We start from the raw sequence: 13,130 nt of genomic DNA, 5'->3' as shown, positions 1-13,130 counted from the left end.
CTTAGGTTTGGGTAACGTCTTCAGTTGCAGCTAAGGTCACGTATGATTGCCGCTGGGTTAACCTGAGTCTGGTGGTCTGCCAGCTCGTCAAGTCCAGGCCGTGTTGAGGTGAATTTCTGCGCTACACCGTCTGGTCCTACTATGTTCGCAGATTATAATGTTGTAAGCCTTAGCATAAATACGATCATTTTTGTAAGTCCGGGTATTTTCAAGTACTATTTAAATTCAAAGGCTTCTGTGCAGACTAAGCTCCAGATGTCTTTGTGATGCGAAAAGGATTACCCAAACGAGCGGGTAGATTGTTGCAAGTACTATGGCTACTGCTTGGGTCCCTTCTTCAGTTACAGCTATTTATCAAGGTCAAGGTCACGTCAGATTGTCGCCGGGTCAACCTGAGTCTGGTGGTTTACCACTTCACCAAGTCCGGGCCGCGAGCTTTGCAGACTAAGCTCGAGATGTCCTTAAGATGACAAAAGAATTACTAAAATGAGCGGGAATCCTTTCAAGTTCTAGAGCTAACTATTTGTTTAGGTCTCTTCTTCAGTCGGCGCTAATAATTGGGTCAAGGTAAGTTCTGATTGTCGCCGTTTCAACATGTGTCTGGTAGTCTACCACGTAGTCAGTCCCGGGCCGTGTTAGGTATGAATTTTTACGCTGCATTATCTGCTCCGTCTATATTCCCGGATTATAAAAATTGTAAGCCCTAATAGAATTACGATTATTTTTGTTGGTGCAATTGTTTGCAACTATTATTTGAAGTCAAAGGCGTTTACGTGCAGACTAAGCTCTAGATGTCTTTGTGATGCGAAAAGGATTACCCAAATGAGCGGGTAGATTGTTGCAAGTACTATGGCTAATGCTTGCGTCCTTTCTTCAGTTACAACTAATGATCAAGGTCAAGATCACGTCTGATTGTCGCCGGGTCAACCTGAGTCTGGTGGTTCACCTCAACAGGTCCCGGCCGTATTGGGTGTGAATTTCTACGCTGCAGCGTCTGCTACTTCTATGTTAGCAGAATAAAAAAGTTGTAAGCTCTAACATAAATACGATCAATCTTTTAATTGCCGTTGTTTTTAAGTACTATTTAAAGTTAAATTTAGTTCTGTGCGGACTAAGCTCAAGATGTGACTATGCTCAGCACTGGCATGATTAATTCGTTTTACGAAAGAGAAAAAAGGTAACAAAAGTGTATTTCTTTCGTAAAAAAGAAACATGTTGCACCTGAGAGCAGTAGTAGGAGAAATATTGCGGTGTTAAGACACGTACGCGTGGTTCTTTTCCTCCCCAACGTACTGGCCGACCTGCATCTGCGCTTATCAACAACTTAAATAGTTTAAATTTTTCCTTTCAAATCCTGAAATGCATAATTCTCTTAAGGGCTTTAAGGTATGGACCGCTTAGGAATATTTGAAATAAGGTAATAAGATTGATATTTCCAAACACAACTACCAACAGAATGGGAATTGAACCAGCCGACGGCAGGTAGTGATCATCCTTATGATCCACATTAATTTTTATAGGAAATTACAAAATTTAGAAACAATTACAGTTTTAAATCCCTGACATATTTTTGTAATCTGATAATAAATTGGAATATTATTAATAAATAATCTTTATTCTTGGCACGACGAAGCCAGGCGTGACCGTACCGGGGACTTTACATACACGAGCATTTCTCAAAAATTCTATCATGGCCCACATTTTGAAAAAAAACTGGTATTATATATGTACATAAATATATTTATATTTATGTACATATCTTTGTATTGGTAGTGACTTATTAAAGGTTAGTTTACTTTATCGTTCAAATACTTGATGTACTTTTAAAACTTATTTCTAGTGCTATATAAAACTTACAATTTACAAAGGAGTGATACACTACCTACTATAGAACACTATAGTGTTTTTACAATATTAAACGTATCAAATTTCTCAAAAATCACTAAAGGTTTAAATTTAGATAGTAGAAAGCCAGTTGTAAGCATAAAAATGATTCTCGTAAAGGAATAATACCAACATAAATATGAAAATAATCATTGTTCTTGCGTATCTAGTGTAAGACTTTTTAGCGTTACAGATAATTTAATGATTCTAAAAAAGCAGTGGTTAGTTCTTTAACCTTGCTTGCCCTGAGTACTCATTGTCTTGTGGGCTAAAAGCTCGAGAACCTCCTTATGGTTTGAATCTATTATAGTTTTTTAAAACGTTTCTATACCTAGAAATACTAAGATCTACTGAAATCAACATCATAAAATACATCTTTATTGTTGTATTGTCTTGCAAGGATGTTGAGACGTTACTGGACCTGAGTATGCGATTCTAGAATCAGTTGGTTCACATATCGTTTGAATATGTAATAATCTGTGGTATGTTTAATGTTCTAATTGTTATTTCTATTATTTGACTTTGTTACGTCATTTATTTGTTTTAAATATTTCATATCGTTAAGTAATTTGCAATCCCTTCTTTAAATATCTTAGATATTCATTGTTCGTTGTGGCATTTCCATTTCAATTATCATCATAAAGCTAGCAATCCACATTCTGATTGAATTATAAATTAGCACTCAAACAAACAAACAAGTAATAAATGATGTATTTTTATTAAAATAAATAAGTTATTAGCTTTAAATCTACTTGAATACAACTAATTAATGAATTTTAATGGATTCTTGAAAATCTATAATAACTCCGCTCGGAAAAGGCTTTTGTGGTATTTCTTAAGGGGACTTGAACGCTCTATATAAACCCATGTTAAATTAGGTACTTTTGTGTCCCATTATCTTAGAAAGTAATAAAGATACCAACCTGATATTTTTATCACTTACTATGTGGTCCTATACAAAGCTGCTGATCTATTTTTATGAACTTATAACTCTGTTTGGCCAAGTTATGATTTTTTTTTATCTAGCGAGTTCAAAATAACCCTGAAATATAGACTATTTTTCAGTAAAATGATGTCTAATAAGTCAATACTTGTTATAATTGTTTCTTTGTAGATCAGTAGCATCATAGATAAGTACTAAACATCCTGTAAAAATTTCAGCTTGTTATCTTTAGTACTTTCAGAGAAAACGGGTCATTTGTGTGAAAAATCAAAATTTTCGGGAAAACGCAAAAAACCAAAAAATTTAGATAAAAAGTACATTTTTCACAATACTTGAGCTCTAAAACCCTCCAGGAACATAATGTTCATCATTCTCCTCTTCCTCTCCAAGAGCTCTCCTTCTTTTCTTCACTCGACTTTCCTTAGTCATCACTACTACCTAATTTCTTCTCAGAAGAACTGGGTGGCACTACAACTTTTGGAGTAGTAGGCCGAGGCCTAACTGTTGAGTCTTCATCTGGTGAAACTGAAGGTAACCTTTTATAAAACCTATTACCTTTATTGGTACGTTTTTTTAAAGATTCCTTTAGGTCTAGTCATTATATTATCAAATATCACTTTGAAATAAAAGTCTATAAACACTGAGTCAACTTCCAATAATAACAAAATATTGTCAGAACAACAAAGTTGCTAGGTTACAAACAATTGACAATAACAAAACAAGCAGACATCTGTCAAAACTGCTAAGGTCATAGAGAAACAAAACCTAAGAGTAAGTAAATAATAAATCAGTAAAATCAGCACTATAAGAAAGCTCAACACTGGATACAGCCGTCAATGGCGTTGCAGAGGCAACTTCAAAAATTTATTTGAAGCATTTAGAAATTTTTGTGAGTGATAATATTAATATAATTGTATTCCGAAAATGTCAAACTACAATAAAAAAAAATAAAAATAATGTATGTTAAAAATAATTTTTTTTGTCCAAGTCCCCTTAAAAAACATATTTTTTCATTGTAAAAACTTTTATGTGTACCTGAACGTTTGGTGTTCTCAAATCAAGAAATATTATAATAATAAAATTGTATGGAAATTAATCTAACTATTGCATTATTTTCATTACATGATTATACTTTAAACTAAAACTGGCATGGTTTTTAACTTAATTTATCTTTGCTGCTTAACTTTACTAACATTCTGATATGAAAGTCCTCTGAAAGGACTCGTCTTGAAGGAATCGTACTTCACTTTCCCCTTTTAATATAGAAGTGTTCTGGTGACAATGAATGTGACGTTTTAAATTATCTTTATCAAATATATGTTTTGTAAATCCTGGGTAAGAGATAAATAAAGTCCATTATTATTATTAATATTATTATGTAGGCTACATCTATACATATACAAGGGATGTATTTTATTGTACCTTAGGTTAAATACCAAATTGTAAGTTGTGTTGTTAATACCCCATTTTTTATGTTATTTTGTTCAGGAAACAGGATGTTCCGGGATTTTTCTAACGGTCAGTAATAAAAGGTCAGTAAATACTAAGTTTTAGACCTGGAATTATTTACCTAGTGGTTATTTAATCGTTGAAGAGGTTATTAAATGGGCAATGATGTCTTGATGTTTCTAAAGTAGCTTTTTTATAGGGGATTTACTTAGTTATTATTAATGTTTTACTAATATATAGAATGGACATTCACAAACTGCAGTTAAATTTATACTTGTCAAAAGTAAAAGTATTGTGTACGCTTAACTTTTTACACGTAAAATGTTTAAGTAGTATAAAGTACGACTTACCCGGTGAGACATATGTTGCTGTTTGTCATTTTTGGGATCTTATTTGGGAGGAGAAGAAACTTGGGTATGTGCCTAGTTGTAGTATGTAAGTTTTATGTGGGCCGGTGTGCTACTATTAGGTATAGTGAGTGTTAGTGTGTGTGTAGCCGCATGTTACGTCATGTAAGTCTGTATGTAGTGACGATACCGGCTCAATTTCAGTCAGCACCGTCCTCGCCATCGTGTTCCGAATGATATAACCAGCGGTAACCCTGGATCCACCAATCCGGAGTCATGAAGGCGTCATACTCAACGCCACTTCTATGAATTTCTTCGCGAATTACGCTCCAATCAATATCGGAAGCCCGGTACTGTGTTCGGCGACAACGATGAGTCCCGACACCGCGGCTCACAATTTCTACAGAAATTTGACCTTCAAATCAATAGGCCGGAGCTGAACCTCTGTTTCCGAATCTCGCCCTCCGTACTGGAATTTAGGGGTGGCGTCCCTAGCGCTCAGCACTCTTCCGCCAACGAGCGGGTAGATTATTTCAAGTACTGGGACCCCTCCAGACTCCATATGTTTGTGTCTTTTTGTCGGTTGTAGTTATTTCATCAAGTTCAAGGTCAAGTCTGATGGTCGCTGCGTCGACCTTAGTCTGGTCTACCACGCTCGTCAGGCCCGGGCCGAGTTGCGTGTGTATTTCTACGCTGCGCCGTCTGCTCCGTCTGTGTTCGCGTATGATAAAAGATGTAAGCCCTAACAGGAATATGATCATATTGGCGGGTGCGGGTGTTTTCAGGTATTATTTTATGTCAAATGCAGTCCTTTTCAGACCAAGCTAGAGACGTCTTTCTAATGCGAAAGGATAACTCAAACTAACGGAATATCTCCATTTAAACATAAAAAATATTTTTCTGCCAGATATAGTGTATGGAATTAACTCGTTCCTATAGAAATAATAGAAATTTACTGATTGTTCATATGTATTTACAAAATATAGTGCACTTTATTTTTAGCTTTTTTGTCTTTTAATTTAATTTTTCAGTATTTTTAGGGTTTTACTATGTCTATCTAGTATATTGCAGATCTGGGAGAGTTAGATTACTACTTCGGTACTATACGGAGATAATTTTAATAATTACAACATTAATTCCTTAATGCAATGGAGTGTATAATATGTTTTTGTAAATCCAATTTTAGCTAACACTAACAAGTTGTATGGTTTGCCCATTCTAGAGCATGCCACTTAGAATTGCCCGTAAGGAAAGTATGGCAAGCTCAAATCTAAACCACAAACAGATAACGTTTGACATTAAGATTTGTTCAGAGTCATTGCAAATGCCCATCTAATTTTAAATTGAAAACGTTTAAAGTAAATTGACACATCTGTGAGTATAAAAGAGGTGTTTGACAGCAATAAATCTTCACCTTTGAATGTGCCATTTAAAATAACGGTTTCGATAGTGTATTTCATTAATAAATAATCGCAAGCAGTTGTACAACCATATTCGGTTCAAATTATGAAGCAAAATAGTCGGAGATCCAACCTTTAACTGTAAATTATGCAGTGGCATGCCTGGTAAATCTAATGAGATTAAAAACTCTGCTGGATAATTACCAGCTTCGGTGTCCTCACAAACTGTATCGATCAAAGTCCCCAGGCAACATCTGTTGTATGTTGATAATCAATTTGTTGAAGCTCATTTTTTGCTGCTAAATGTTTTTTACAGCCGCTCATGATTAATGTATCGTGTGTACATCGGGACAATTTCGGATTAATTAGTGAATTTTACAAATTAACGATTTTGCAGAAATCTCTCAGTAATTTTATGCATATTTTTGCATCTACAGCATTTTTCCATCGCCGATGATTAATAGTTGTTTGAGAATGTTTCAACAGATGGATCTTTAAGCATTTTAAACGCTTTAAAAAATATTATAGTTGTATTTTTTTAACATTACGCGATAGTGTCCATAATTTCAAGCAGGCATACGTTGAACGTTAAATGACAGGAAGTTTTTCTTTAAAATCACCTGAAAAAGTAAAAGAGTACCGCCAAATAGTTTTTTTTTTTCAATGTCCTGTACAAGTCTCAAGAGCATGGTTGTGTGCCATAATGCATTCTTCACAAATTATAATTTTACATTGTTTCAGCGCTGTGGCTATGGATGATTTTTCTATTTTGCACACTGCTCTTGGGCTATTTTGAATATTGAATATTGAGTGGCAGTTTAAATACTAAATGAGCTATTCTATTCTGTCTTCATACAATAGAGTTGCCACATTTCCAGACGATGGAACAGACAATGCGATGCCGTTATTTTACTGTATTTCAGTAAAATTAGCTAAATAAGAAATGTTTTGCCAGTTCCATCTGGTGTATTCAAAATAAAGAATCCACCTTGTTCTGTCGAAACTGCGTGCATAATGTGGTCGTAAATGGTTCTTTTTGGTCATTGCGACTAACAATCGCTGCCACGACTACAGTTTTGTTTCGGAACTCACGATTCACATTAGTGTTCATTAAATGAGATATTTCGATTTGACGAAGGCAAACCGAAATTACTGAATGATAAGTTGGCCATGATAATGCAATGATCCTCAATAGCAATATACCATTGAATATAGCGATGGAATCTTTAGATCTTTGCACCGTGTAGGACGTTGATGCAAATATAATCTTGAAATGGCAATGGGACGTTGACACTATCCAACAACAGTCGAAGATAAAAAGTAATCCGACTGCCGTGGATTGACTGTAAATAATTGTACATATGCGTTTGATTTGCCTAAGCCGGAATGAGCATCAACCGGTGTTCCTTGCTTGCGGGGCATAATAATAATATTATTTACAATAAACGATATCCATTTATTGTTAGAGTCCATGTGAAATAGCATGGCATACCTGAATAAAGTCGTTTCCGTGCAATGCCATTGAAAGCATCCGCATGATTACATAGTACAATAATTCGGTGAGTGTAGTTTTCGATAGACTTCTAGCACGAGCAATCGCTGTCTCGTTCGTGAAACATACGTGTTGAAAGTTTTCAAGATGGACAGCTAAATGAGTAACTGGTGAAATCCGTTCATGAATTGGGAAAAGAAAGATACGCCAAACAGCTTCATTGCCGCAGCTGATGTACCGGCCAATTTGGTATAGCGTTATTTCATTGTTACTATTCACTGGAGGAACCTTTCCGTCAGTACTCTCAACTCGAAATACAGCCATATCAATCCCTTTATTCACATACTTGCAAATACAGTATATTTGATGCTCTTCACTGAACTGCAGAATTAGACGTTAATATGAGGAATGTTTGAAATATGCTACCACCCAACGGTTATCAATGTTAATATATGTGCTGATAATAATTTTACTAAACGATTGTCCATTATTAACGGAACCTTTCGACAATATATTGAATATCCTTCAACATTTGCGATCATCTAATTAGTGAAACTTTGGGGAAACTTTTGATATATTTTCCATCTACCATGCAAGGCTACGAACAATTAAAATGTTACCGCATGGACAATGAGTTTTACGTTTACTGAAGCAATATCAAACCGCAATTAATCAGTAGTTGGATCTGGAATTTTCGCAGAAATTATACTCTCGATTTCTTAAAGAAGAATTTTGTCAATTAACAAAACCAAAATGTGGTAATCAGTTCATCCCCGATTTTTCCATTAAACGGAATACTTCCAGCAACTGTTCGGGTTAAATACATGTAACTTTGTTATGAGATTTTTTACAGACTTTAATTTTTTTCTGAACGCAGGTGCTGCAATATCATAACATCTTATTTAATTTTTTCCAGACATTAGCAAAGATGTAACGTCCAGCCATTTTGGATTACATGTGAATGTGATAATTAAACATAGTCTTTTGTATACGCGCACGAAATTCATAGCATCTTTTAGGTATTCTTACATATGACGTGGACTGCCTATTACGATGGTGGTGGATTGACATAGTTGCCAATTTCAGCGGTGTAGGCGATGCTAACAATAGCATCTCGCAAGTGAATAAATTTCTCCGCGCGCAGGTTTTGTTGATTAAATCTGTATCGTAATCAATCGCTCTCTATTTTCATGTACATGTCGATCATGAGTTTTTGTCAAAGGTCACGTCATGGCATTGTCCTGACCGCGTCTTCCCATTAACCAGTACGCGTAATAATCCATTGAACTGACGTTCTTGATTGTTTTGGCTCCTATAATATATAATTACTTAACATTAGTTAAGTTCTATGATTTAAGATTATTAAATACGTTCTTGTCAAATTAGTCATGATTAAGTTCATAATAAAAATAGCACCAGTTACGAAATCTCGGTGTTAATAATTTTTGCAATATCCGTCTTGACCCTTCTCGAGCATACACTTATGAACGGTGTGTATAAGCAATGCACTTGCATCCGCTCCGCCCAGTATAAATAGAAATATATCCGTGGTCGTTTTCGCATTTTCAACAGTGATCCCACGTGGTAATGAATTGGGCCTCGGATTTTGGATGTTGAACTGAATTGTTCACAATTAGCAGCGACATTTTCATATATTTTTGTTGCTTCGAACGATGTCATTTGGAGACACGAATTGAATGCTCTAATTGACTCCAGGAACAGGTTACAACCTGTATCCGTGCCGATAGCTAAACCGTTCAATGGTTCAAGTGGCTTTTCAATTCCTGGTAGTTACAAGTCTCTTGACACGCAACACATTCCGACTGTTTCATTTTTTAATTTAAGAGCATTAAAATGAGAAAATTCTTTATCTATAGCACCGATTACCACTTATGAATCAGCATAATATTGAATATCAGGCTCATACTCGAATACTAGAAGCAGGAATGAATCAGATATAAATAATCGATGTACCTGTTGGCGTTGACGATCATTTACGCTGAGTCTGTTAACTATAAAACGGCGTGCTTTTCTTGGTTCTAATCTTCTTTGTTCATTTCGTTCAGCTCGTATCTTCTTATTCTGCTTGACGCAATTGTATCATGCTGACAGGAGAATCAATATTATTTTCTCTTCAGTTCTATGCGTCCTCTTCAAGAAGAATACTTTCCTTCGTTAATCTCTGAGCGGTTTGTGGTGGTTTTTGATCAAAATTATGGTTCCTTTAATCATACATAATTTATTGTGTTTACCCAATACAGATAACCGTTATTATTAGTTTTACATTTATCCTACTATTTAATCTAACAATATTAAAATATTAAACATGTTTGTTACATAGTACTTATATCATGTTTGAGGCTGCAAGAAAAACATTGTTTTAATGATTTCTATAGCCATATTTAAAACAATTTTCAATTTCACAAGTTTTACAATACTTTTTTATACTGTTATTGGAGTAAACTTGGTTTTTACTTTATTCAACAATGTAAAGGAATGCTTAGTTTTCTATGCTATATAAAACTATTTTAGTAATGTTCAAAGAACGGCTATTATGTGTTCCATAACTTTAGATGCACTTACGGTTGAGAGGGTACAAATAACAAGCCCCAGTGGGATGGTGCTTCCATGGAATTGCTTTACTTAAAAGGCTATTGTAAACACAGAACGAGCTCTTAAGTTTTGAATTATCATATGTCTGCCATACAATAGTTAGCTGAGTAAATATTTAAAACAACAAATAAAAACAAATTTCGTTTACTCTACTTTGTAGGAAAAACTAATGGACTATCCAGGAATCAATTTTGAATTTAATACAACATACTATATAGAGTGAAATATTGGAGCAAATCAATCAGTGGTATGAGGAATATTGAGTTTAATCTTTTTAAGACCATTTAGTTGTAATAGGAAATACTCAGTTTTATAATATTTATTTAGAATTATAAATGGAGTAATTTTAATTATTTAAAATAAGTACCATCGTTCAGTTTTATTAAGATTAACACACAAAATAGCTCTCTGTATGAGTGCAATATAATCCTGTTACTCATGTTTATACACGCATATAAAAGCATTGCATGGTAAATAATATAAATATTACCGTATTCATTGTATAATTATAGAAATCTCTCTAACAATGATACATTAGTGATAAAAAAAATTATTATTTTGTAATAAGAGGAAACTAACACCTTCATTATAAGTAAATATCAAGACCTTATTTATTGAAATAGAAGAGATTTTAGTAGAGTTTAAAATATATTAATTGTTACAATCGTTCCAACTAACATTTTACATACATAACAGTTTCTCTTTAATCAATTTAAAAGGTTTGTATATTGGTCTAACTTTAATATTAAATATTAGGATCTATTACTTTATTCCAAAGAAATATACATATTAAGTAAACAAGTACTAAATTTTATTTAACTACTCTTACATTAGTACAACTTGTAACAGCAATATGCTTAAGTTCTACTCCTTAATCTTTTCTGCACTTTACGAACTCGATAGCAACACATGTTTATATATATATATATATATATATATATATATATATATATATATATATATAATTTCAATAATTATATATTGAAATTATATACATCAATAGTCGCGGCCCGGGACCTGAGCGACTCGCCTGCACCCACGTGATGCAGGGCCGCCGAGACCCATCGTACGTAGTCCGCTTTCTGTGACAGTCTCACCGCCGCAAAGCTGGTTGAACCGCAGTTCATGTTCTGCCGACCCTCAGACAGGCGTGGCCCTTGGAATAATATCCCAGGGCCGCAATGTGCGTTCAAATTGTCGATGTTCATGTGTCCTGCAGTTCACACGTCAACGCGCGTTTAGCTGCGTTTTTCATCGACCCACGAGCCAAGTGATCCACCGTTCAGGGTAATCTTCATCAAGTCGCCGCACCTCGCGGTAGCGGTCTTGAGTTGTTGGACCGAGGTCCGTTGTTGTGCCGGACCGGTGCCTCACACCGGTCACGACACATTTTTTTATAAAACAAAATCGGTCAATCATCTTTATTTCATGTCCTTTTTCATTTCCAAACACTATGAATTCCATTTTCCTTCTGCAAACACACGTAGGCTATACACGCTTTACGTCTAGGCTTATTTTTACTACCTAAAAGTCCTTGTATCTCAGTTAATATTAATTTTCTTGAAAAATGTCAAGAGCAATTTTTGATTCAAATCAATGTTTTGCAACTCGTGCCATCAAAATTTTTAACGTCAAGTAAAATTAAGAAAAAAAAAATTTTATTCAAAGATAAAAAAATTAAATTTCTAGAAATTTAGTTTTTTATGTATAATTCATTCTAATAATAATAGTCAAGTTAAAATATAAGTACCGGTATATAAATAGTTTTAAAACTTATATTAACGTGTATTTTAATAAATATTAAAAATTTCATCATCCGAAAGATAGGTCCAAAATGGCGTCAGAGTAGGTTCCATAATATATTGCTGAAAATTAAAGAAAATAACACATACAAACATGAAATTTATTACTAATATGAAATTAAACATGTCCTAGATAATAATTAAACATAAGAAATATATATTCCACTTACTTCACAATATTTAGAAGAAATATATTTTTAGATTTCAACAGGCACAACAACACTCCTTTAAAATTTAAAAAGGAATGAACAATTGTATTGTTGAAACGAAAGAGAAGCTAGTGCAACTGCCACGGCTATTACACGTACCTATCATACTCGCCCAGAGTGATCTTGTAGTATTAGCACTATGTACAATTTCTTTTTTCTCATATAAAATTCGTAAATATTTGGAATATATTTCTTAATATTTATTTGTTATATCAAAATTATCACTGTGTTTTGATAATTTTAATCATCACACATTACGTTCTGAATACTAAACATGATTAATTGACATACTATTCAATTATAACACGCTACTTCACGTACCTGTCGTTGTCGCGCAGACTAATCTTCCCGTATTTTGACGATACAAAATTTCTTTTTTGTAATGTAATTCGTCATTATTTGTAAAACATTTATTAATATTTAATTTACAAATGCAAAATTGCAACTGTATATTGATATTTTTCATCATTACACATTACGTTCTGAATACTAAACATGATTAATTGACATACTATTCAATTATAACACGCTACTTCACGTACCTGTCGTTGTCGCGCAGAGTAATCTTCCCGTATTTTGACGATAGTAAATTTCTTTTTTAAAATGTAATTCGTCATTATTTGTAAAACATTTATTAATATTTAATTTACAAATGCAAAATTGCAACTGTATATTGATATATTTTTCATCATTACACATTACGTTCTGAATACTAAACATGAATAATTGACATAATATTCAATTATAACACGCTACTTCACGTACCTGTCGTTGTCGCGCAGACTAATCTTCCCGTATTTTGACGATACAAAATTTCTTTTTTGTAATGTAATTCGTCATTATTTGTAAAAACATTTATTAATATTTAATTTACAAATGCAAAATTGCAACTGTATATTGATATTTTTCATCATTATACATTACGTTCTGAATACTAAACATGATTAATTGACATACTATTCAATTATAACACGCTACTTCACGTACCTGT

The 13,130-nt window shown here is 33.8% G+C and overlaps 1 non-coding gene across 1 annotated transcript; it reads right to left on the bottom strand.

Annotated features, from left to right (window-relative positions):
- Positions 1-11,262: 11,262 nt before the first annotated feature.
- On the bottom strand, positions 11,263-11,418 carry LOC124368400. Its single transcript, XR_006922942.1, has one exon. It is a non-coding gene; the product is annotated as a 5.8S ribosomal RNA (ribosomal RNA).
- Positions 11,419-13,130: the final 1,712 nt, after the last annotated feature.

The sequence above is a fragment of the Homalodisca vitripennis genome, chromosome 8, assembly GCF_021130785.1.
Source record: "Homalodisca vitripennis isolate AUS2020 chromosome 8, UT_GWSS_2.1, whole genome shotgun sequence".
In the NCBI taxonomy this organism is placed as follows: Eukaryota; Metazoa; Arthropoda; class Insecta; order Hemiptera; family Cicadellidae; genus Homalodisca; species Homalodisca vitripennis.
The sequence above is the reverse complement of the archived record's forward strand: the minus strand, read 5'-3'. Positions and strand labels throughout refer to the sequence as shown.